The sequence below is a fragment of the Lissotriton helveticus genome, chromosome 5_1 (genome assembly GCF_964261635.1).
Source record: "Lissotriton helveticus chromosome 5_1, aLisHel1.1, whole genome shotgun sequence".
Lineage (NCBI taxonomy): Eukaryota > Metazoa > Chordata > Amphibia > Caudata > Salamandridae > Lissotriton > Lissotriton helveticus.
In genome coordinates this window covers 1,561,956,932-1,561,980,748 of record NC_136065.1, presented here as the reverse complement: position 1 = coordinate 1,561,980,748, position 23,817 = coordinate 1,561,956,932, and positions in this window count along the sequence as shown.

Here is a 23,817-nt window from a genome sequence, read left to right as displayed (position 1 = left end):
GACAGCGTGTTTATTTCAAAACGCCAGCAACAAGGTCCTACCGTGTTTCAGAGCCCTCCGCTCCTTGATCACGGGTTAGGTTTGTAAGCAACTTCCATTTCTATTTAAAGAAACAACCACACGTGATGCGTGCAGATAATAAACATAGAAAACATACTCTTTGTCTTTTTCAATTTCTGTACATAAGAGAGTCATTCCGCATTTTAGAAATTCAATACAATTACAATAATTGGTATAACATAGTTTTTACAGATTCTGACAAAACATGGGGAATTGTGTTTCAAAATAAACCCATTATTTTAAAATGCGCTTATCACCGATATTTTGTTGAATAAAAGAATATATCTTGATTCAAGCTGTTGCAATTTCTGCTCTTGATATCCACCTCTTTCCATTTTAGCAACTTGGTCAATTGCATAGTAGGTGAGATCATCGACATTCCCCCCATGAGCTTCATTGATATGTCTGGTGACAGGGTAACTCTTGTCATTATTTTGACTGCCCTCAGGTGCTGCAGTATCCTGACACGCACCATATGAATGGTGCTGCCCACATACCGTTTTGGACAAGTACACTACAACACGTAAACCACAAATTCACTTTTACTGTTAAGAAAATTTCTGATTCTCCATGAAATCTTCAATAAGGGTGACATGACCTCTTTCATATTTTGACCAAATCTGCAGGCCTTACACTTTGAACATTTGCTAAATACAGGCTAGACCACAGCCAGCCCTCAGCATTCCCAGTCTCAGGGCTGCTGGTTACCAACTCCAGTCTCATGGATCTAGTTTTCCTAAAAGTGAGTAGGGGTTTACAAGTAATTATACCGTTCAATAAAGGGTCCATTTTTACTAGGTACCAATGTCCACTCAAGCAGTCTCTCACCCTGACATGGTAGGCATTGTACCCTGTGATCATACGTATCTAATTTTTGCCACTCCTGTCACCCACTCGAGTAGTCTCGCTCGGGTAGATTAATGATTCTCTCCTGTTCTTATCAACTTTTTTCAATGCTTGATTTAATACCTGGTGACTGTAACCCCTCTCAGTGAATCTTCTTGTTAAATCATTCTGGGCATCTTTTAAAGATGACAACTCACCGCAATTTCTTCTCATTCTAAGGTGTTCCGCGTAGGGAACAAGTTTTTTTAGTTTCTGGGGGTGGAAACTCCAAGAATGTAAAATGGAGTTCCCAGCCATAGGTTTTCTATATGTAAGTATATGGATTTCATTATCTTTCACATAAACTTAAAAATCCAGGACAACAACTTGAGTCTTGCTGATTGTGTCAGTGAATTTCAAGTTCAAAGAGTTATCATTCAACTCCAGAACAAACCGTTCAGCCGATTCCTTAGTGCCATCCCATACAATAAAGATATCATTTATAAATCTCATCCAGACAATAATATTCCTTCCATTCCAAGACATGTTTAACCCGGAGCACCTGCTCCTCCCATCAGCCCATATGGAAATTAGCATAGCTGGGGGAGAAGCAGGTGCCCATGGGTGTCCCTTTCACGTGTCTGAATGTGTCATTGGCGTATATGAAGAACTTATTCTCCAAGCACACCCTTCCCATCTCCAACAACTTCCCTGAGTGTTAGTATAGAGTTAATGGTCATTTGTTGAGGAAGTGTCTCATGGCTCTATGCCCATCTTCGTGGGCTATACTTGTACATAATGAGGTTACGTCAAACATGATTAGGAGAAATTAATCTCTCCACATGATGTTTTGAACCTTCCTCAAAAAATCTCCTGTGTCTTGTTTCTTGTAAGTATGCCATGAGGCCTTTGACAAGCTCCTGTAGATAGTAATCTTGGTATCTAGATGTAGCTTCAAATAGACTACTTATGACTGAAATAATAGGTCTTCCAGGGGGAACCACTGCATTCTTATGAATTTTGGGAATAAGATACAATATGGGTATGATTAGATTGTCTACCTTCAAATAAAGGTATTCATCCTGCAAAATCATGCCTAGGCCCCTCCATCTGGCTAGGGCTTTGTGGTATTTGTTTTTTACCTCCATCAGATTACTTTGTGGGACTTTTTGATAGCATTTGGTATCTTTTAGCTGAGATTTTGCTTCATCATTGCACACGCTTAGTGGCCACAACACAATGTTGCACCTTTTATCTGATTGGCGAACCACTACGTCCTTTCTACTCTTGATTTTGCTAACAACACAGGCATACTTTTTATCATGTTGGTTATTGCCTTTGAGGAATTCAGATAACACTTTCAGATCCTTAATGACCAGCTCAGAAAACACATCAAAAGAATATTTTGGCACATTAAGGACAAAAATAGACTTCGATTTAAACTGTGTTTTTGTGCTGTCATAAATGTCCAATCCTAAGACTTCAGCAGTCTCTTTTAACGATCCTAGTGGTTCAGTTCTCTCGCATTCCTTTTCCAGCTGTTCTATATTATGCAATAGGGTCAACTCACCAACTACCAAATTGGAAACAGTTCCTGAGTCTGATTGTCTTAATGTTGGTTGTTGAAAACTTTCCTCAGTTTTAACTTTCTAATACATTTAAAAAAGTCTATATGCTTTTGACTGCAATTGAAACTCGTTATTGTGCAATAGGAAAGCCCAAATGATAGTACGTTCTCTTCCTCATCAGAGAGTTCCAAGTCTGTCAAGTTGATTACAATGGCTGTATCCTTGCTCACTTGCGCTGGCGCTGATCCTTGATTACAATGGCTGTATCCTTGCTCACTTGCGGTGGCGCTGATCTTTGCTTCTGGAACCTGAGCTTAATTACATGCCCTCCCCTTCGTTTTTTGCATTTCCTTGATAGTTTCTTTCCTGTGCTGAATTTTTGTTATTCAATGTCCTGTCTATACGTAAAAAACACAACTCATCTATAACTGAGGGAGGTTTCTGTAAGTCCCTGCTTCTGTTCCTGAGCCCCCCCATCTTCAGATTCTGTATCTTGTTCCGAACTCAAACTTGAACCTGCTTCTGAGCTATTTTCCAATGGTGTTCGCAGCTCTTGATCTCTCTTATCGAATCCAGTATTATTGGACAGTGTTTGTCGGCGTATGGTGTCAAAACATCGAGAAAGGTATATATTTGGGCTCTCTGATAGTCTAGCCTATCCCTCATACCTTTCCTATCCCAAATAATTTGTTCATGCTTTTTGAGTTTAATTTCCAGGTCTTTTTCAAATTTTGCTAAAACTTCAGATTTTGCCATTTTACTCATTTCCAACTCCAAACTTTTTATCCCATCAGTATTTTGTCTTGATCCCATTTGGCATACTTGACTAAAATCTTCATCATGTTCTGTGAAGATAACGCACTGTCTACAGCCCACTTTTTATTTTTTATTTTCCCCTCATAAACCAATAATGGGTATTTTAGATAGGGTATCCTCTCCTCTCCCTATTACGATGTAACGGCCTCAAGGATTCCATCCAAGGGATACAATCCAAATTAGGTGAGGAGAGAGAAAAACCCCTCTAGGTTTAGCTGTTTGCTAGGTCCGCTCCATACCCTTTATACTGGAAGGCCCTTGGTTGGGTTGGAGACCAAGCACCACCCAGGTGAAATCATAGGAATACTCTCATCTGTTCCGCCAAGCCTCTAGGGCCGCCCAGATCTCAGTGAGGCTAGAACTGTCACATGCAACGTCAGACTCACTGACATATATGATATATTTAAGGCATTCAGCAAAGATAGGAGCGCTCTCTGCCTTCCAACCCTTGCAGATTTCGCGCCTAGCTAGGATCATTATATAAAATATGAATTTAGTCCTCATATCTTTAAGCTGGTAGTCTTCCCCTAGGCCAAAAAGAATAGTTTTGGGAGTGATGGAAAAGTGAACATCCAAGACTTCTGTTATAAACTCTTCAACTTTGGACCAAAAAAGTGACAATCTTGGGCACTCAACAAACATATGTAAGTCATCTGCTGCGATGGCCTTGCAGCGAGGGCAACAATGTTCAAGGTTCGTAATCTTTACCAATTTTTTGGGAGATATATACACTCTATAAAGGGTAAACAGATGATTACGTTTCAAGGGGGCCGATTTCACCACTGTATTTAACAATCTAAAAGAATCTCCCCATAGAGCAAATATGTTATCACATTGTAAAACTAGCCCTTCTCCCCACAACTTATTCAGTTCTAGTTCTGTTATATCATCTTTCTCGTTGAGTGTTTCATACCAAAAAGATATTTCTTTTTTCCAGCTCTTTTTTTTCTTGACCAGTTCAAATTTCGGGTTAGTTGTTATATTCCAGGGTATGGTAGTCCACCAGCTGGATAACTGATAAAATGTAAACCTTGTAAGAGATCCATTTGTCAGCCTACAGAGTGTTTCCCACCCCAATAACATTGAACCATCAAGAAGATCCTGCCACTGCATGATGGCAGCTGTTTTAAGGGGAAGAGATAATTGATCTCCGAGGCATTCTGGTGTTCCCGGGGAATCCCATATTGGGGCAAGAGGTGTATAATAGGGGATGCCCAGTCTTTTTCTGACAAAAACCCAATTTCTCAGAGCTGTGCCCAAAATCTTTAGTCTGACCTTTTTGTAAAATTTTGGGTCTCCAAATTTAAATAAAAAAGATTCATGGCCTAGGGGGATGTCATGTAGTAATGTCTGAAATAGTCGACCCAAACAAGATGTATCAGCTTTATCAGCCATCATCCTAAAGTTTTTGAAATGGAAAGAATGGCAATAATGGAGGATGTCTGGTATAGCGAGTCCACCTCTTTTCATTTTCCTTCGTAGTCTTTTCAGGGAAATTCTAGGCGATTTAGAGTTCCATATAAAGGATCCTATTTTTCCCTGTAATTTGGCAATATCATTGGGATTAAATGACAAGGGTATCGAGTTAAACAGGAAAGTAATCTTTGGCAAAATAACCATTTTTATTAAGTTTACCCTCCCAAAGATATTCAATGGCAGTCCCGACCAACGATGCAAGAGTCCACTGATGTCCTTGTAGACTCATTCATTAAGAATCTTAATTTGGTGATTAAAAAACACCATAAAAGCACATATATATATATATACATAGATAAAAAGTCATTAAACATTAATCAAGATCCTTATACAAAGTTAGTACAAATAGAAATACCGACATACAGATCCATAAATTTAAAATACAAAATCCAAAATCTTTCATTCCTAACCCCTAGTCATCCTTAATCGGACCGCAACCTTAATAAAATTCATAATACAACACAAGGTTAGGGGATCAGAGGCTTTTTGCAAAAAGACTAATGCATCCCTGGCATGTTCCTGTTGGGCTTTTTTTAAAATATTTACAAGAAATCTGCGCCTGGGCATAGAAAAATAGGGACAAAGCAAAACAAAATGGAGGGAATCCTGCGGAGACCTGTTGTCGCAGCCGCAGGGTCCCTTCTGCTCAATTGACGTGGTGAAACCTGCTGGGGAAGCCAACATAAAAGGAAGTAAATTCAGTCTAAAACGGCACATAAGAAATCTATCCTGTGCATTATGCACGAGGTACAGATAAGGCTCCATACCCTCCACACTCTTCACCAGATTATGAGCCCTCACAGTCTTTTTAACTCCTTCAGCCTCAGCTCTGCATTGGTTTTTCCGCTCTAGGAAAATTTCCCCTACTTGTTTCTTGTGCCGGGCTGAAATTGTTGTAGGGTTCGTGAAGAGGTTTCCAAAACCTAAATCCTCAAGGGTGTTTTTCACGTATTTAAGCCAGGGGATGCGCATACAATTAGTCCTATCTAAGCAGTCCAATAAAATTTCTCTGCTTAGATGCGCATCTGGGTTAACCCATATTTTTAGCCAGGCCACAATTGGCCTAAGTTTTAACAGGTCATCCAAGTATGGCCTCCCTAGCTCCCTATGAGCTATGATTCCAGCGGTACTGGGTGGTGCCCTCAGGATAGATTTCAGATATTTGTTTTCTTCCTGTTGGATTCTAGTGGTATTCACAAAGCCCCATACTTCTGCCCCATAGATTACTTTGGAGCATGATACGGAGCAATACAAGTTCATCACCTGTTCCAGGCTCCATCTACCTAGCCTCCTACCATATCCAGCTATTGCCCCATTAGAGGCAATCATTTTGCTACAACGTTCCGCCACCAAGGAGTTAAACTGCAGAGCGCCGTCAAAGGTTACTCCAAGATAAGCGAACGTTTTAACCTCCTCTAAAATATGGGTGCCTATTGTATAAGTAAATTTAGAGGAAGGTTTTTTGCCGGCCAGGAGCACATAAGATTTACCCAGGTTGACAGATAGATCCAGGGTACTCATGAACTTAACAAACCCATCTATCAGGATTTGTAAGCTTCGGGGTGTGCGTGCAAGCAAGACCGCGTCATCTGCATAGAGCAGAACAGGAATATGCCGCGGCCCGACCCTAGGGGAATCTGCCTTTAAACCCAAAAGAAACTGCTCCAAGTTGTTAATATAAAGGGAAAACAGAAAAGGGGCAAGAATGCAACCTTGTCTGACTCCACTCTTACATGGAAAAGAGTCAGACAGACCTCCCTCCCTATTAAATCGAACCTTGGCCGTGGTGTCGCTATGTAATTCCCTTAATATGGTAATTAAACCACTCTCAATCCCCAGGCTTGACATCATGTCCCACAGCTTTCCTCTATTGACGTGGTCAAATGCTGCTGCCAAATCCATGAATCCCATATAAATGGGTTCATCACTGGCCAGAGTATATTTGGCAGTCAGCATATAAAGGTTCAGGCATTGGTCACTAGTGGACCTCCCTGACCTGAACCCGTATTGAGTGTCCGAGAAGGTGTTATTTTCTTCGGTCCACTCGGACAGTCTGTTAAGGATTGCCCTACCCAAAAGTTTGGCCGATACGTCAATCAGGGAAATAGGCCGATAGCACTTGGGGTCGTCCCTATTGCCCTTTTTAAAAATTGGCACAATAATCGCTTTTGACCAAGATGGTGGCAGGCCACAAGAGGTAGCAGTATTTATGACCCTGGTCATCAGAGGGGCCCATAGTTCTATATTGCTAAGGAACAGGTCAGGGGGAATCCCATCCGGACCCGGGGCTTTATTTTTAGTCAGACCCTCCATCCCTGCAGTAATCTCCTTAAGAGTGAATACTACCGGGGAAACCTGACTTGGGGTTACCGGTGACTCTACAGGGATACCGGGCTCATGGTTATATAAACCCCTGAAGTGTCTGACCCACTGCTCCGGGAGGATGTTAGCCCCTATGTCCGGGGAATCATTTTCTTGAAAGGTCGGTTTATTGATGATTCTCCAAAAACCCGCAAGATCCTTTCTTTCCCCTGCCTCTCTTAAATCTGCCCATGCTTCTGCCTGCAGGGCAAGTTTCCTCCTTTTGGTCTCTTTTTTATATTTTTCTCTGCACACCTTGATTTTTTGAGGGTCCCTTGGTTTTAGCTTAAGGCAGCATTTCAACTCCCTCAGTGCCTTAGAGCAGTCTTTATCAAACCACCGGGGATTAACCAGGTTACGTGTGGGCGCACTGATCTTAAGTAGTCCATCGATCAGGTTAGCGATCTGGTCAAATGCTTCCAGTAACCTTGATCCCTGGACTTCTAGGTCTAGACAGTCGTTAAGGGCCAGTAGGCCCTTGTCACCCAAAGTTTTATAAAACTTTACCCCGTCTATTTTGGACCATTTCAGTCTCCTGCCTTGGTCTATGACCCTCTCCTCAATTGTGCAATGGACTCTGGTTCCTTGTAGACTCTATCTAAATTTACCTTGGATGTCTCGGAGATGTTCTGAACCAGGTGTATTCCTAAGTATCTCATTCTGGGTTTCGTTTCAGGGAGTGAGTCCTCCTGATTCCACTGCATGATCTCTGTTTTCTCTTTGTTAATTCTATATCCAGAGGCCTCTCCGAAGGCTTCTGCCTGGTGAAATAGTCGACGGATTGATACCTCTGGATTGGAAGTGTACATTAAGAGATCATCCGCATATAGAGCAAATTTTAGTTCTAGTTCATTCATGTAGAAAGGCTTAATTAAAACATCCGATCTTAACTGGATAGCTAGGGGCTCTATATATAGGTTGAACAGTAAGGGAGAGAGGGGACATCCCTGTCTAGTACCTCGTGTTATTTGGACCCAATCTGTAAGTGAGTTATTGACAAGGAACCTAGCCTTTGGATGGAGATATAACGCTTTCAATGATGTTATAAAATTAGTTGAAATTCCGAACTTTAATAATGCTTCCCACAAGTACAGCCAACCAACCTGGTCAAAGGCCTTAGCGGCATCTATTGCTAAGATAGTTAATGGAATTGTTTTCTCTGTAGCAAAGTCGATAGCCGCAATAGCCTGGAAGGTCAGCTCATTCAGCTGCCTGCCAGGCATGAAACCCCTCTGGTCTTCGTGTACCACAGTCTTGATTACTTTGGCCAATCTCGCTGCCAAAATACCAGCAAAGATTTTATAGTCTGTGTTAAGCAGCGAGATTGGCCTATAGGACTCAACCCTCATGGGGTCCTTATTAGGCTTCAAAACCAATGTGACCGTAGCCTCTAACCATGTAGGAGGGATAGACTCTCCACCTTGATGTATTTTATTAAATAACGACATAAGAATGGGGACTAGAATAGCAGATCCTAGTTGATATACTTCTACTGGAAGCCCGTCTGGGCCGGATGCCTTCCCCCTGGCCATTCTTTTTAGTTGATCATATATCTCTCCCTCTTTGATTATAGAACCCAAGAACAGGCTATCTGCCTCAGTTAAATGTGGAATGCATAGCCTCTCTAACCAGTGCACTGCATCATCAGTAGAAGTTTCATTGTTTCCCATGTACAGATTCTGCATGTAAGTTTTAACTTCTCCCAATATTTCGTCATTATCAAATGATATATCCCCAGTACTCTGTATCTCTAAACTACTTATCTGGTTCCTGACTCGATCGGATCTGGCTTTCCACGCCAGAATACGACCACATTTCTCCCCATAAGAGAAGTTCTGTAATCTGCTTGCGTCCCATTTTTCTTTTATAGTTTTATCCAATTTGGCCTGGTACTTGGCTTTTAGGCTCTCCAAGTCTTTCTGTATAGAAGTTAAGTTAGTCTGCTTTTCTAGGGAGGCCTTCTGTAGCTCTTGCTCTTTTTGTTTTATTTTAAATAGAGATTCATCCTCAGCCTTCTTCCTGCTTTTGTTCCTATGTACCATTATAGATGTAAATGTCCCCCTCAAGTAAGACTTAAAGGCATCCCATATTATTTGCAGTCTACAGCCCACTTTTGTAGCATTTCAGGGTCCGGGTTTTCAAAGGTGGGGTCTAACAAAACTCTTAGACCCTGTGGGACTCATTCCACCTCAAGGTAGCTCTCCAACGATTTACGTTCCCACCACTTGGAAATCTCCATTCGTTTCAGCTTCACAAGTCTGCACATTTGTACCTTCGGACTCATTTCAGGTGGTGAGATGCCCCTCCCTCTGCCTTGATCAGTCTTGCCCACTGCATTCTCATAAAAGATTGTGTTTGCCGCTTCTTCTCTTTCTTTAAGCCAGCTATCCATTTTACTCCTCCTATTCTGGAAAGCTCACTTCTATTAACCAACTCTGAACGCACTGGTCGAACCCTGCCAAGTTAGCCTCCCAAGCACCTTTCCCATTGAAAGTGTAAAAGCTGCTCACTGTGGTGAAGTGCTTACCCCATCACAGGCGTCCTCGGACACTCTGCTTCCAGATGCTCCTCACCTCACGTGGCTGTTTTTCTCATCTAAACTTCTTATTACGGGGGGCTTCTTGTTATGACCGCACATCAATCAATCAATCAATCAAGGGATTTGTAGAGCGCGCTACTCACCCGTCAGGGTCTCAAGGTGCTGGGGGGGGGGGGTCGCTACTGCTCGAAGAGCCAGGTCTTGAGTTGCTTCCTGAAGGCGAGATGCTCCTGTGTCAGCCAGAGGTGGGTGGGGAGGGAGTTCCATGTCTTGGCTGCCAGGTAGGAGAAGGATCTTCCTCCGGCGGTGGCTTTGCGAATACGTGGGATGGTGGCAAGGGCGAGGCTGGCGGAGCTGAGCTGGCGGGTTGGTGTGTAGAATTCAAGTCGGTTGTTGAGGTACATGGGGCCCGCGTCGTGGAGAGCCTTGTGTGCGTGGGTGAGCAGTCGGAATGTGATTCTCTTGCTGACGGGGAGCCAGTGCAGATTCTTCAGATGGGCAGAGGTGTGGCTGTGGCGGGGGATGTCCAGGATGAGTCTTGCCGAGGCGTTCTGAATGCGCTGTAGTCTTTTCTGGAGCTTGGCTGTGATTCCGGCGTAGAGGGTGTTCTCGTAGTCTAGGCGGCTGGTGACGAGGGCCTGGGTGACAGTCTTCCTGGTTGTGGTGGGGATCCAACGGAAGATTTTCCGGAGCATGCGCAGGGTGTTGAAACAGGACGATGATACGGCGTTGACTTGCTTGGTCATCGTGAGGGAGGAGTCCAGGATGAAGCCCAGGTTGCGCGCGTGGTCTGTGGGTTTGGGGGCGGTGCCCAGGGCAGGTGGCCACCAGGAGTCATCCCAGGCAGAGGGGGATGGTCCGAGGATGAGGACTTCCGTCTTGTCTGAGTTCAGCTTCAGACGTCTGCGCTTCATCCATTCCGCGACGTCTTCATTCCTTCCTGGAGGCTGGCCTTGGCGGTGGCGGGGTCGTTGGTGAGGGAGAGGATCAGCTGTATGTCGTCGGCGTAGGAGATGATGTTGAGGTTGTGTTTGCGTGTGATGGCCGCGAGGGGGCTCATGTAGACGTTGAAGAGGGTGGGGCTGAGCGAGGAGCCTTGTGGGACGCCGCAGATGACTTCGGTAGCCGCGAACCGGAACGGGGGAGGCGGACTCTCTGGGTTCTACCGGCGAGGAACGAGGTGATCCATTCTAAGGCAGCGCCTTGGATTCCGGTGTCGTTGAGGCGTTGTATCAGGGTGCGGTGGCATACCGTGTCGAAGGCTGCTGAGAGATCCAGGAGGATGAGTGCGGTGGTTTCCCCGTTGTCGAGCATAGACCTGATGTCGTCGGTGACTGCGATGAGGGCGGTCTCAGTGCTGTGGTTTGCTCGGAAGCCGGACTGTGACGGGTCGAGGGATCCGTTTGTCTCGAGGAAGGTGGAGAGTTGTTTGTTGACCGTCTTCTCGATGACCTTGACAGGAAACGGGAGGAGCGAGATGGGTCGAAAGTTCTTGAGGTCCGTGGGGTCCGCGGTGGGTTTTTTCAGGAGGGCGCTGAGTTCGGCGTGCTTCCAGCTCTCTGGGAAGGTAGCTGATGCGAAGGAGCTGTTGATGACGTCGCGGAGTTGGGGTGCGATGATGGATTCGGCTTTGTTAAAGATGTGGTATGGGCATGGGTCGGTGGGAGAGCTGTAGTGGATGGTGCTCATGGTGCGAGCGGTGTCTTCGGTGCTGACCGGGTTCCAGGTGCAGAGGGTGGCGGTTGGGTTCGCTGGTTCGGTGGTTGGGTGGTTGGTCTGTGCGCCGAGGCTGTCGTGTATGTCGGCGATTTTGCGGTGAAAGAACGAGGCGAGGGAGTCGCAGAGGTCTTGTGAGGGTGTGATGTCGTTGTTGCAGGCGCTGGGGTTGGAGAGCTCTTTGACGATGCTGAAGAGTTCCTGCTGTTGTGGGTGTTGTTGTCCAGGCGCTGTTTGTACGTAGTTCTCTTGGTGGTATGGATCAGTTGGTGGTGCTTCCGGGTGGCGTTCTTGAGGGCTGTCATGTTCTCTGGTGTTTGGTTCTGGCGCCAGGTTTTCTCCAGGGAGCGGCAGGTTTTCTTTGAGTTGATGAGGTCGTCCGTGAACCATGAGGCTTTCTTGCTGTGGGGTCAGCTGGGTGGTTTCTTCAGTGGTGCGAGTTCGTCGGCGCAGTTGGTGAGCCACAGTGTGAGGTTGTGGGCTGCTTTGTTGGGGTCCGTCGTGATGGTGGGAGGGTTCTGGCTGAGGGAGGTGGTGAGCTGGTCGGCGGTGATCTTGCTCCAGCTTCTGCGTGGGGCCAGTTGCGGGTGGTGGTGGGATGTGGTTTTCTTGAAGGAGAAGTGGACGCAGATGTGGTCTGTCCAGTGGAGTCCGGCGGAGTGGCTGAAGGAGATGTGCTTGCTGGAGGAGATGACGGGGTCAAGCGTGTGGCCGGCGTAGTGGGTGGGGGTGTTCACCAGTTGCTTGAGTCCGAGGTTGGCGAGGTTGGCCAGTAGTGTGGTGGTGTTGCTGTCATTGTTGTTCTCCAGGTGGGAGTTGAGGTCCCCTAGAAGGATGTAGTCTGGGGAGGCGAGGGCGTGTAGGCTTATGAAGTCTGCGATGGTTTTGCTGAATTGGGTGCGTGGTCCCGGGGGTCTGTAGATTAGGGTGCCCCTGAGGGTGGTCCTGGGGTCGGTGTGTATCTGGAAGTGCAGGTGTTCGGCGGCTGTGAGGGTGTCTTCCGAGTTGGTCGAGATGCGGATGGTGTTTCTGTGGACGATGGCGATGCCTCCTCCGGTTAGGTTGGTGCGGTCCTTCCGGGTGATCTTGTAGCCGTCCGGGATTGCTATGGCGATGTCGGGGGCTGAGGAGGCGTTCATCCAGATTTCCGTGAGGAAGGCGACGTCCGGTGCAGTTGTGTCTGGGAGGTTCCAGAGTTCGACTGCGTGTCTGTGGACGGAGCGGGTGTTGAGCAGGATGCACTTGAGGTGATTCTTGCTGGTGGTAGGCTTGGCGGGTGCTGGTCCTGGGCGGATGCAGGTGAATTTGCATTCTTGGCAGGTGAAGGGTCCTTGGGTGCGTTTCGGGGTGGCCAGGTGGCAGGCTGGGTTCCGGCCGGTGTTGAGTGCGCGGAGGGTGGCGGTGTCGTAGGTTTGTCGGGTGCATTGGCCTCGTCGGGATCCAGGGTTTCTGGGCGCGGTCCAGGCGTGGACGGGCGTAAACAGGCTTGCCTTTGGCGCGCCTTCGGTGCACAATCGGCGCGCCCGCTGCACGTGACCGCTGCGCGTACGCGTGGACTCCGCCATAAGTGGCGAAGTGGGAGGGAGGATCAGCTGGGAGGCGGGAGCAGGGTGGCGAATGGGAAGGGGAGAGGGCAGGAGGAGCAGAAGGGGGGGGCCGCAGGGGAGCAGCGGCAGGGAGCGGGGTCAGACCGGCGGGAAGAAACCGCGCAAGAGCGAGCAGGAAGACCAGACAGCAGGGGCACAATAAACAACACTAGCGGGCAGAGATAGGCAAAGGAGGAAACGGAAGCAACAAAGAGCGGAGCCTCAGCCTCGAGGGCAGCGGCGAGCACGTGGAGGAAGAGCGAGCAGGAAAACTAGACAACAGGGGCACAAAACAACAATAACGGGCAGAGATTGGCAAAGGGGGGAGCGGAAGCAACAAGGAGTGGAGTCTTAGCCTCGAGGGCAGCGGCGAGCAGGCCGAGTCAGCAGGGGGCACCGGGTGCACTCAGGGGGGAGCCGCGCGGCGGGTGGAGCGACCGTCACTGGCCAAGGACAGGTCAGGTCACCGCTCACCGTCGCGCGGCCAGATCCCTAAATAGCCAGTGGGAAGGAGGAGCAGCTGGGAGGCGGGAGCGGGGTGGCGAATGGGAAGGGGAGAAGGCAGCAGGAGCAGAAGGGGGGGCCGCAGGGGAGAAGCGGCAGGGAGCGGGGTCAGACCGGCGGGAAGAAACGGCGCAAGAGCGAGCAGGAAGACCAGACAGCAGGGGCACAATAAACAACACTAGCGGGCAGAGATAGGCAAAGGGGGAAACGGAAGCAACAAAGAGCGGAGCCTCAGCCTCGAGGGCAGCGGCGAGCACGCGGAGGAGGAGCGAGCAGGAAAACTAGACAACAGGGGCACAAAACAACAATAACAGGCAGAGATTGGCAAAGGGGGGAGCGGAAGCAACAAGGAGTGGAGTCTCAGCCTCGAGGGCAGCGGCGAGCAGGCTGAGTCAGCAGGGGGCACCGGGCGCATCACCACCATTTTATCGAACACCAGGAAGAGCCTGAACGAGGGCAAGTCAGTGCAGCCGTTTTCGACAGTCAGCGGCTCGATACGTACACCAGTTCCAATTCTGCAGTAGAAATCGGACACTGTTACGGGCTGGACTTCAAATTTCCTTTTGTGTTTATTAATCCGCTGTAACGCGTTTTGGCATCTCTGCCTTGCTCACACAACAAGCGTTACTACCTTGACAGATTAACATACCAGAACTACAAATCACATGGTTTCCTGTCACAACAACCATGGAAAACATACTCAACACCCGCTCGCTGTCTGAGAGCTTATTACAATCGATAAATCTCCCGCATATATATGATAAAAGTCATTTTTGTTTAAACATTCACAAATCAGTCCGAATATCATTTGACAGTTACAGTCTTCATGTGTTGGACTCATGTTCCTTGACAATTATACAAAATAACGGTGTAATGAGGATACAGAATTGCTCATAACATCTCGAGAGAACCAATGCAAAATGTCATTTTCCCAATACTTCCTGTGAGAAAAGTGCACTTGCAATAAATGTACAAATATACAAAATATGCAAATGCAATGATTCGTAGATATTCCTACAACTGCAAAATTCCACAGAGTGACATGATTTAAAGTGCATAGGTGTGCAGTGCAAAATGCTCAGTCATTGCTATACTCTTTCCAGCGCCAAAGAGCCACCTTCAGGGGTTCATCCGATTACCATTGATGTCATACATCGAGCTATTTGAATAAAGTGCAAATGCATTGTATTTAACAGAGTAGGACTTATTAACCACTATATTGCGGAATGCCTAGTGTCCGTTGGCTTTCATTAAGATAATACACATACATATATAAAAAATACATACATATATACATACATATATACATATACATATATATACCCATAAATAAATACATACACATACATATATACATACATATATACATACACATACATACATACATACATATATACATACATACATGTATACATACACACATACATACACATACATATATAATTACACATACACACATATAAAGACAGGAGGTGATATAACTTGCATACATCGCTCTGATCTTTCAGTAAGCCAACTAAAATCCGACCCTCTTGATTCCTGTGAATACCTCAGTCTCGCTATAAAAACTGTAGATAATCAAAGACCAGCTAATGAAGATCATCACAGCTAACTCTAACATCACACTAATGATATATTCCTAGGTGGCTTTAATTTACAATGGGACAATAATAATGACAAACAGGTCAACATACTCAAACCTTACACAAGCCTGCACACTGCCAACACCCTCGAAAGGGTCAACTTTAGACTGGGTGATCTTTAGAGTTAAGACTACTACAATTCACTTGTTCCTTGCGATTGGTCAGATCACCATGCCATAACCTTCTATATATCTACCATAAAAAAGAATAAGAACAAGCAACCTGTCAAACTAAAACAATGGATTCGGTACACCAAAGACCCCAATATTGAGCAATTAGTAGCACGATGTGAGAAGGATCTTAATCCGCCCAACAACTTGATGAACATTAGCAAACTCAAAGATCACTACAACGCATCAATGACGAATATAATCAATTCCACCATGCCGCTAAGACTGAAAAGAATTACAGAGAAAGATAAAACTCCCTGGTTTAATGAGTCACTAAATGAAGATAGGCGGAGACTGAGACTAGCAGAAAGAAAATGGGGACAGCACCCATCTTCCCCCCAGCTAAAAACTCTCAGGAAAACTATAAACAACAACAAAAGCATTCTCAGATCCAAAAAGGAATTTTTTAGATATGAGCTGGATAATGCTAAAAACAGACCATGGAAACTCTTTGAAATGTTAAAACAACAATCCAATAAGTTGGCCAAAACTGCTCAGGAATCAACTAAAACCCGACTGAGCTGCAAAGAATTCTCAACCTTCTTCACCGACAAAGCCTACTCTCTATATAAAGGGAACTCAAGTTGGCAGCTGACAACCTCCCTTGCCCATTATCGCCACAGACTGAAATTACCATGCACACCGCTCAAGATATGAAGAAAAATAAAGCACCAGAATACCATTGCCAAAACTCTCTCAGAATTCAAACAAAATAACCACTACAATGAGCCCCTCCCATCAAAATGTCTGAAAAGAATCAATCACATCACATAGTCTTCCCCATATTGACAAAAATAATCAACGTCTCACTGTCTTGAAGCACCTTACCAGAATGCCTAAAAACAGGTAAAGTCATCCCATCATTAAACAAGCATTTACAATGCAACGGTTTCGCCTTTGGAAACGTTTGAGCTATTGGCATTGTAAATGACAAAATTTGTATTTATGTGTTGGTTTTGAAAACAGATAAATAAATGGCATTGTCATTTACATTGCTAATAGCTCTAACTTTTCCAAAGGAGAAACCGTTGCATTGTAAATGCTTGTTGTCACTGGCTGGAGTCTTTTATTATCATAAATAAACGTCATTATTCCCAATGAACCAACCTGCACTAAAATATGTGGCCCCATGGCTGCCCACACAGGCGTCTGTGGTCGTCACATAAACTAACAGGGATTTCGACTGCAACAGACAGCATTTCCCACAGCTTGACTTGCAATTGTTTTTAAATCTGACCTAGACACACATTTAGCCTCTTATCAGGTTAATATATATATATATATATATATATATATATATATATATATATATATATATATATATATATATATATATATATATATATATATAATTACCACTCCGGTGGTTGGTCCACCATAAGGAGAAACACGGACACTGGAATTGCTGTTCTCACTGCTGGCAACAGTGACTTTTATTTAAACCAGGTGCGCAAAAGTCAGGCAGGATGACGAGTTTCGGCTAACGCAGTAGCCTTGTTCACATGTGTGTGTGTGTGTGTATATATATATATATATATATATATATATATATACACACACACACAGGATTTTTAGGGGTAAGAACTTCTAAATCTTTCGGTCTATTCAAGTGCAATTTGCATTTTGCTTCCACCCACCACAGCCTATATATAGCATATGGCAATGGGTCAGCCCATTTCACCCACTGACTCACTTTGTGAATTGCAGCATTTGCTCTTGCCCACATGCACCCTATGGCTAGAAAGTAGTCCACTAGTAGGTCATTCTCTGTTTTCATGTCTTTTATCATTTCACTTTTTTGTTTATTTCTGCAAAACACCTGTAACTTTTTTGCAAACACGTGCACATCAGCTTTAAAAGACAGAAGACTTCACTTTGTATTACTTTTACGCATACACGTTGTTTGCAACAAAAATAAATAATAACAAAAAGTCAGCCTTGACATGGCCAAACATATTGGATCGGTCAAGAATTGTTCATTTAAGAGATGTGTTCTATTTCATAACCAATTATGTGTAGATAAAACGACAAGATTTTTACATAATACTGAATTCTTTTTGGCTATTTCTTAGAGCCCTCTCCTCCCCACTACACTCAATATCACACTTCGAAATATGTTTTGCACTCTGCCCACTAAATAACCCCTTTTCTCCCTTCAGTAGTAACCGTCCTAATAAAGCCTTCTAACCACACTCTTAAATTCACAAAATGTTATCCCAGAGTAAAAAAAACACAGAAAGAGCCTTGCTCTCTACTAAGTCCTCGTATAGTTCTTGAGCATCCCATCAAGTCCCGAAACGCCCAATACAGCCCACAATTGCCACAATTAAGCCTATCCGCTTCCTAACACCTCGAAAACCGACATGACAAGGGGAGGAGCCACTTGTGTCAGGGGAGGGACATCCCATGACGTCCAGGACCGTACACAAGGTCCTGGTGACACTAGTTCGGTGGACACCAGTTCCGTCAAACACCGTAACCGAACCCCGTCGCCTCTGGATTCGGGTACTCGTAAACGGACACCCCTTAACTCACCTGCGCTGCCCTGTGGCGCCTGTGCAGCCTCCTCCCCGAAGAGAAGCCTGAAGTGCAGCTCTTCGCTGCCACCTCGCTCGGCGGTGGTCATTGGGGGTGGCGGGGCACGTCCCCCGGGCCGGCTCAGGTGCTCATGGTGGTCTCCTCGCGCTGTCTCCCGTCCAGGTTCCCTGCCAAAGCCTACCCAGGTATCCCTACAACTTTCGCCGCAGCCGCTACCGTTCTCCGACTCCAGACCCTAAAGCCCCGCCCACCTGCCACAAACGCTCTACTTTCCCTCCCGCCTCCTCCAATGGGATGCTAGTACGCGGTCACTCAGAACCGCCCACCTGCTACCGACACACTACTTTCCTCCTGCTTTTTCTCATTGGTCGCCTGCGATACCCGGGCCATGCCCACCTGTCCAGTACATCCTCATTTCCCTCTCGTCTCTTATCGTTGGGCACGCTCACCGTTTACGTCACCGCCCCAGTCCGGGCCATGGGCCCGCCCTTCTGTCATTGCATATCTCGTACCCTCCGTGCGTATCCTGTTGGTAGCTCCGCTCCTCCAGCTGTACGTCAGCGGGCCCTGTGCAGTATCCACCCCGCCTACTACTCCTGTAAACCGACTTCAAGCGCTCATCTCTAGTCAGTAGCAGCCGAAACTGAACTTGTGTAGACACGCCCTTCTTCCGAGCCTCTCTTACACCGCTCCCATTGATACAGAAGAAGGACAAATATTTACAGCATGAAAACTGAAGAAAGATATCAAAGTCTGTGCCTGCAAATTAAAGTAATCATAAACACAAAGAAAACTACGAGCTAAGACTTAAAAAGGAAAAACCGGAACGAAAGCAGACACAGAAATAACGAAACAAAACAAGCCTGGCCAACGACAAATCCTCCTGTTGTCGTTTTTTCCCCTCTCGGAACGCAGATGAGCTCCAGACGTCAACAAGTCAGGTCCCGGGCCGGCAGCCAATCACAGCGCGGCCCGGGAATGACGTCACGGGGGTGTCCCGGGCCGGCAGCCAATCGCAGCGCGGCCCGGGACAAAGGGGCGGGGCTTAAAAAAAGCACCAGAAACGCCCCGAATCGCGTTTTCGTGAGAAAGCGCGATTGACAGCCTCTGCCTCCCAATGGCTAGCCTCCATTTATGGAGCTAGCCAATGAGAGGCAGAGGCGGTCCGAACCTCACTACTAAAAACAAAAGATTTCGACTGGGAGGGGCTTCGCCCCTCGCCAAAGTCGAAACCTAAAAACCTACAGGGGACCCAGCAGACCCAAACAACTTTCGTCCAGTGACCAATATTGCATTACTAGCCAAACTACTTGAAAAATGCGCCACCACATCACTAATTTCTGTCTGTTGGACAACTGCCAATCTGGATTCAGACCAGGCCACAGTATGGAAACAGTGATCTTACATATAGTGTCTGATGCACTACAGGCTCTGGATCTCAATGAAACATGTCTACTAGTTCTTCTTGACCTGTCTTCTGCGTTTAACACAGTAAATTATGAAAAATTACTAGCCAGGCTTGAAAACAGGATGGGAATATCTGGAATTGTACTGAAATGGTTTAAATCCTTCCTACAGAACAGAACACAAAGATTCTTGGTAAACCAGGCGCTATCCCGCCATGCCCTACTTTGATTGGAGTTCCACACGAATCAACATTATCTCCATCACTATTCAACCTATATGTCAAACCGTTACAGAAATTCTCCGGCACTCAAACATCTCCTATCACATGTACGCAGATGACATTCAGATCTACATCAAGATCTCATTGCTGGAAGAGATCAAGACAATGAATAAGGCCTTAAAAGTGTCATTACAATGGTTAACTAGCAATCATCTGAAATTAAATGCACAAAAAACGGAATTCCTATTAATATCCTCTTCAAAAAGCACCGCAGATGTGTGGAATGGACCAAACTGATCACAGCGCTAAACTGCACCCCTATCCTAGTTGACTCGACTAAATCACTAGGAATCATGCTTGATAAGAACCTAGACATGAAAGCCCACATCAAATCAATGGCAAAAAGTGCCCGTTTTCACCTGAACTATCTTAGAAATGTGAAACCACTCATTACTACGTCGGACCTCAAATTGGCAGTTCAGTCCTTAGTCATATCAAGGATTGAATATGGCTGTACAACATTAACAGGTCTACCTAAAATCGCCACAGCACCACTAAAAGCCGGTCTCAATGCGGCCGCAAGACTCATTACAGGTTCAAGAAAATATGATCACATTTCCCCCACACCTGAAGGCATTAAACTAGCTACCATATGAAGCCAGAATTCTACTTAAACTGGCATATATGACCCACAAAGCACTCCACTACAAAACGCCAATGTACTTAGCCCAGAAAATTAAGCTATCGGTGGAAGCAGACCATCCCGGAGTGCCAGAAATCTGTTGCTGAAACCTCCGATCATTCAGAAGAAGAAAAACGTATGACAGAGGATTCTCCGGAGCAGCCCCCAGAATCTGTAATTCACTCCCTCCAAACATTAGAAAAATTCCAAACTCGTCAACCTTCTAGAGGGAAGCAAAGATCTTCCTAAGGAGCAAGTTCCTACCCTAAACAATGATTGATCATCACCTGCATTGTGGTTAATTGCCAGACGCTGCATAGTCCTGTCAGATATGGATGCACCTTGCACAAGAAAGATCGCAAAGACACCAAAACAACACAAACAGTGGTGCCAACTAGATCTGATGTAGGTGTTTACCTCAACAGGTCAATAACTAATGTAAGGATAAACTTACCAGTTAGCTTAGAAGACACCTTAGACTGTACATTACTACAATTAATGGATCTTATTTGTAATATTGAGGTAAAAGATACAAAAGGTACACATTGGAACCATATGTATATGACATTTAATGTTTACTTCCAATACCAGCTGGTTATGATCGGACATAACCCTGGGAAACTTTGTGATTGTATGGGGCGGAGCTTGCCGGCAACGAAGATGGCCGCATGAGCCCGTAGCTCCACTCGGCGATTTTCAATATCCTAAAATTATCCTGCATTTGCAGCAGATAAGGCACAGTTAATGCGACCCTCCGCCCAGTAAAAACTAGCGTCCTGCAGAACGGGCTTCCCGGCGCTGAGCCGGCTCGGGGTCCCTGAGAGCGACGGAGGCGAAGAGCGCGGCCGCGGCGGGCCGTTGAGCCGCGGCCTTGAATGCGGACGGAGCCTGGGCGACGTGGCGGTGCGTGCGGCCTGGGGAGGACGAGCTCCCTGGCATGGTTTAGGCCCGCCTGCGCAGATCAGACCGGATCCGTGTCCTTCGGGGGCGAGCAGTCTGCTTCTGATTGCCCCTAAAGCCCCGATCACTCACCCACGTTACTGGGCAGGTGCTGCAGCCACAGACGGAGGCGGCCGGGGGAGGCCACGCGGAGAGTGTGGTGCCTTGACGACCTGGGCCCTGACGATCCAGAGCGGGACGACGTGCTGGAACCGACGAGGCAGGGTGATGCCTGTGGGAGCAGCGGAGTGACTGGATAAGCCCGCTGGTAAGGCCACAGTTTATCCACCTACGGCCTTGGCTCTACTCCTTTGGGGATAAGGCGGCGGGAGCCGACGGCAGGGGACATACTGGGGCGCGTTGGAGTGCATTGAGGTGTCACTGCAGGCGTTGTGGTCCATATACAACGCTATAAGCTGCGCCCGCCCTAAAACTTACAGTCAGTCGAGGCTGGGGTGTGGGGGCACGGCCGCTCCTGCCTCTCTCTACCCGGAGTGCACAGAAGCCTGAAGTGAGAGCCCTAGCTGCATGCGTGCCGTGGTGCCTGGTTTGACTGCCTACTTCACATGAGAGGCTGCGGGCTGCCTAGCCGACGTGGATACTACTGACCTGGACTGCCTCACTGTAGATCGAGCTGACCCGGAGAGTCTGGGATTATTTACTAACTACGGTGAGTGCACGATTCTGCCATTCAGATAGGGGCTGCCACTGCGAGTACTTTGCACGGCTCAGAGTGTGCCTGGCCTCGGTGCACGCACCACCCGGAGAGACGAGCGGCTCCTACCTGCGTCATACAAGATGGGCTGAGGAGACAAGACACAACCTAAAATCTCGTTTGAGCAACGGCGCTCTAAATCCCAGGACACCGCGCACTCGCAACATGATGCACTGCAGGAAGACGAGGGCGCCACTGGGACCACTAACATAAAATCCATGCTACTGGCAATGGAAAAGGGCCTTCAGAATAGCATGACGACCTTGGGTACAAAAATCGACGCCCTCACCTACCGAATGGACAGGATGGCCGAAAGGATTGATAAACACGCTGAAAGGCTGGATATGTCCGAGCGGAGGCTAACGGAGGTCGAGGAGGCGCACATGGAGCTGGACACTGGCCATAAAAAAATTGAGAAATTAATGCAAGCTCTGCAGGATAAAACTGAGGACTTGGAGGTGCGGTCTCGGCGCTGCAACCTGAGAATTATGGGCCTTCCAGAAACAACGCAGACTGGCAACATGGAGAGATTTTTTGAAAAACTGCTAATTTCCCTGCTTGGAGAAGAAACCTTCTCTTCCATGTTCGTGATTGAGCGTGCGCACCGTTCCCTGGGCCCACGACCAAAGCCGGGCGCCCCCCGCGCCCGATCATCGCCAAAGTGCTCAACTACAGGGATGGAGACGCTGCTCTACGACAGGCCAGAGACAAGAAAGTGCTCCGCTACGAGGGATCGGAGATCTCCCTTTATCCGGATTTCACAGCAAGAGTGCAGGAAGCCCGCAAACTCTTTGCCCCACACAAGAAGCAGCTCGGGGACCTAGGCTTGGACTACGCCATGCTATATCCTGCCAAACTCAGAGTAATTAGACAGGGCCACTCATCTGTTCACAGACCCCCGCGCTTTGCGGCAGGCTCTGAAGGATTGGTCTAGAGATGGCTACGGGAAGGCTGGGGGGCCGGATGCTGAGGCCGGGGGCAGCAGCCAGCTTGATGAACAGGAATGACCGACCCCCCTGGGTCCGCCCCTACTGGCGGTCTGGTAAAGGGACTGAACTGTATGTTTAAATCTATAGGGGAAGGGGGTAAGTTGTTTCCCAGAATGCCGGTGTCGCCCGGAAGACATAGTTGAAATGCTAACTCTAACTATGTGGTTACTATAAGAGTTACGTACGATTAATGCTCGGAGAATATCCCTATGCACGTGGTCGCAGAATTGCTATTACGGGGTTTGGAAAGTAGTATAATGCTGTAGGAATGTTATGTTTGAGTTAAGTGGTAGGGGGTTCTAGTGATACGCATCAAGTATTCCCTCTGTGTTTTTCTGGGGTGAGCTCGAATGGCACGTCCCCCCCAGGGCTGTTGGTGCATAATATAAATCGCAGCGGACGGCGGGTTCCATGACCCCGATGCAGTGCGCTCTAGCACTCATTGTTGATAGCATGGCACCCTTGGCCCCCGCGCGCAATGCTCCCATTTGACTCTCAGGAGTTTGAAATGTTTGTGGGGGGTTTGAGTGGGAGGGTGGGTGGGTTTGGGCTCGGCGAGGCCGGATTGGGGGTGGTCTGCTGTGGGAGGGGGTGGGTCTGCTTTGGTTATTGCTGTTTGGGGGAGGAGGGGGGGGAGATGGTTGACTCATTGTTTACACACACTGCTAACCCTAGACCTGCGCACTGGCCCTTCAGATAAGTTTCACAAATTGTACACAGATGGCGAGTACAACTGACATGGATGCGCGAGGTGAGCCGAAAGTGAGTGCTCAACCTGCTGTGCTTAGAGCTCTCACATGGAATGTTCGGGGCCTCAATGACCACCGAAAACTCCGAAAGGTCATACACTATCTTCAAAAGCAGAGAGTAGACTTAGCCCTCTTACAAGAGACCCACCTTCCACTCACAAGTAAGATGTTGCAGAGTAGGGGTTTGGTAGGCAACGCTACAGCGGCAGGATTCACTACACACTCCAGGGGCGTGCTTACGTGGGCCAACCCACGATCGAAACTGGCGCTGACGCTGCTTAGAGCGGATCAGGGGGGCAGGTTCTTGATATCGC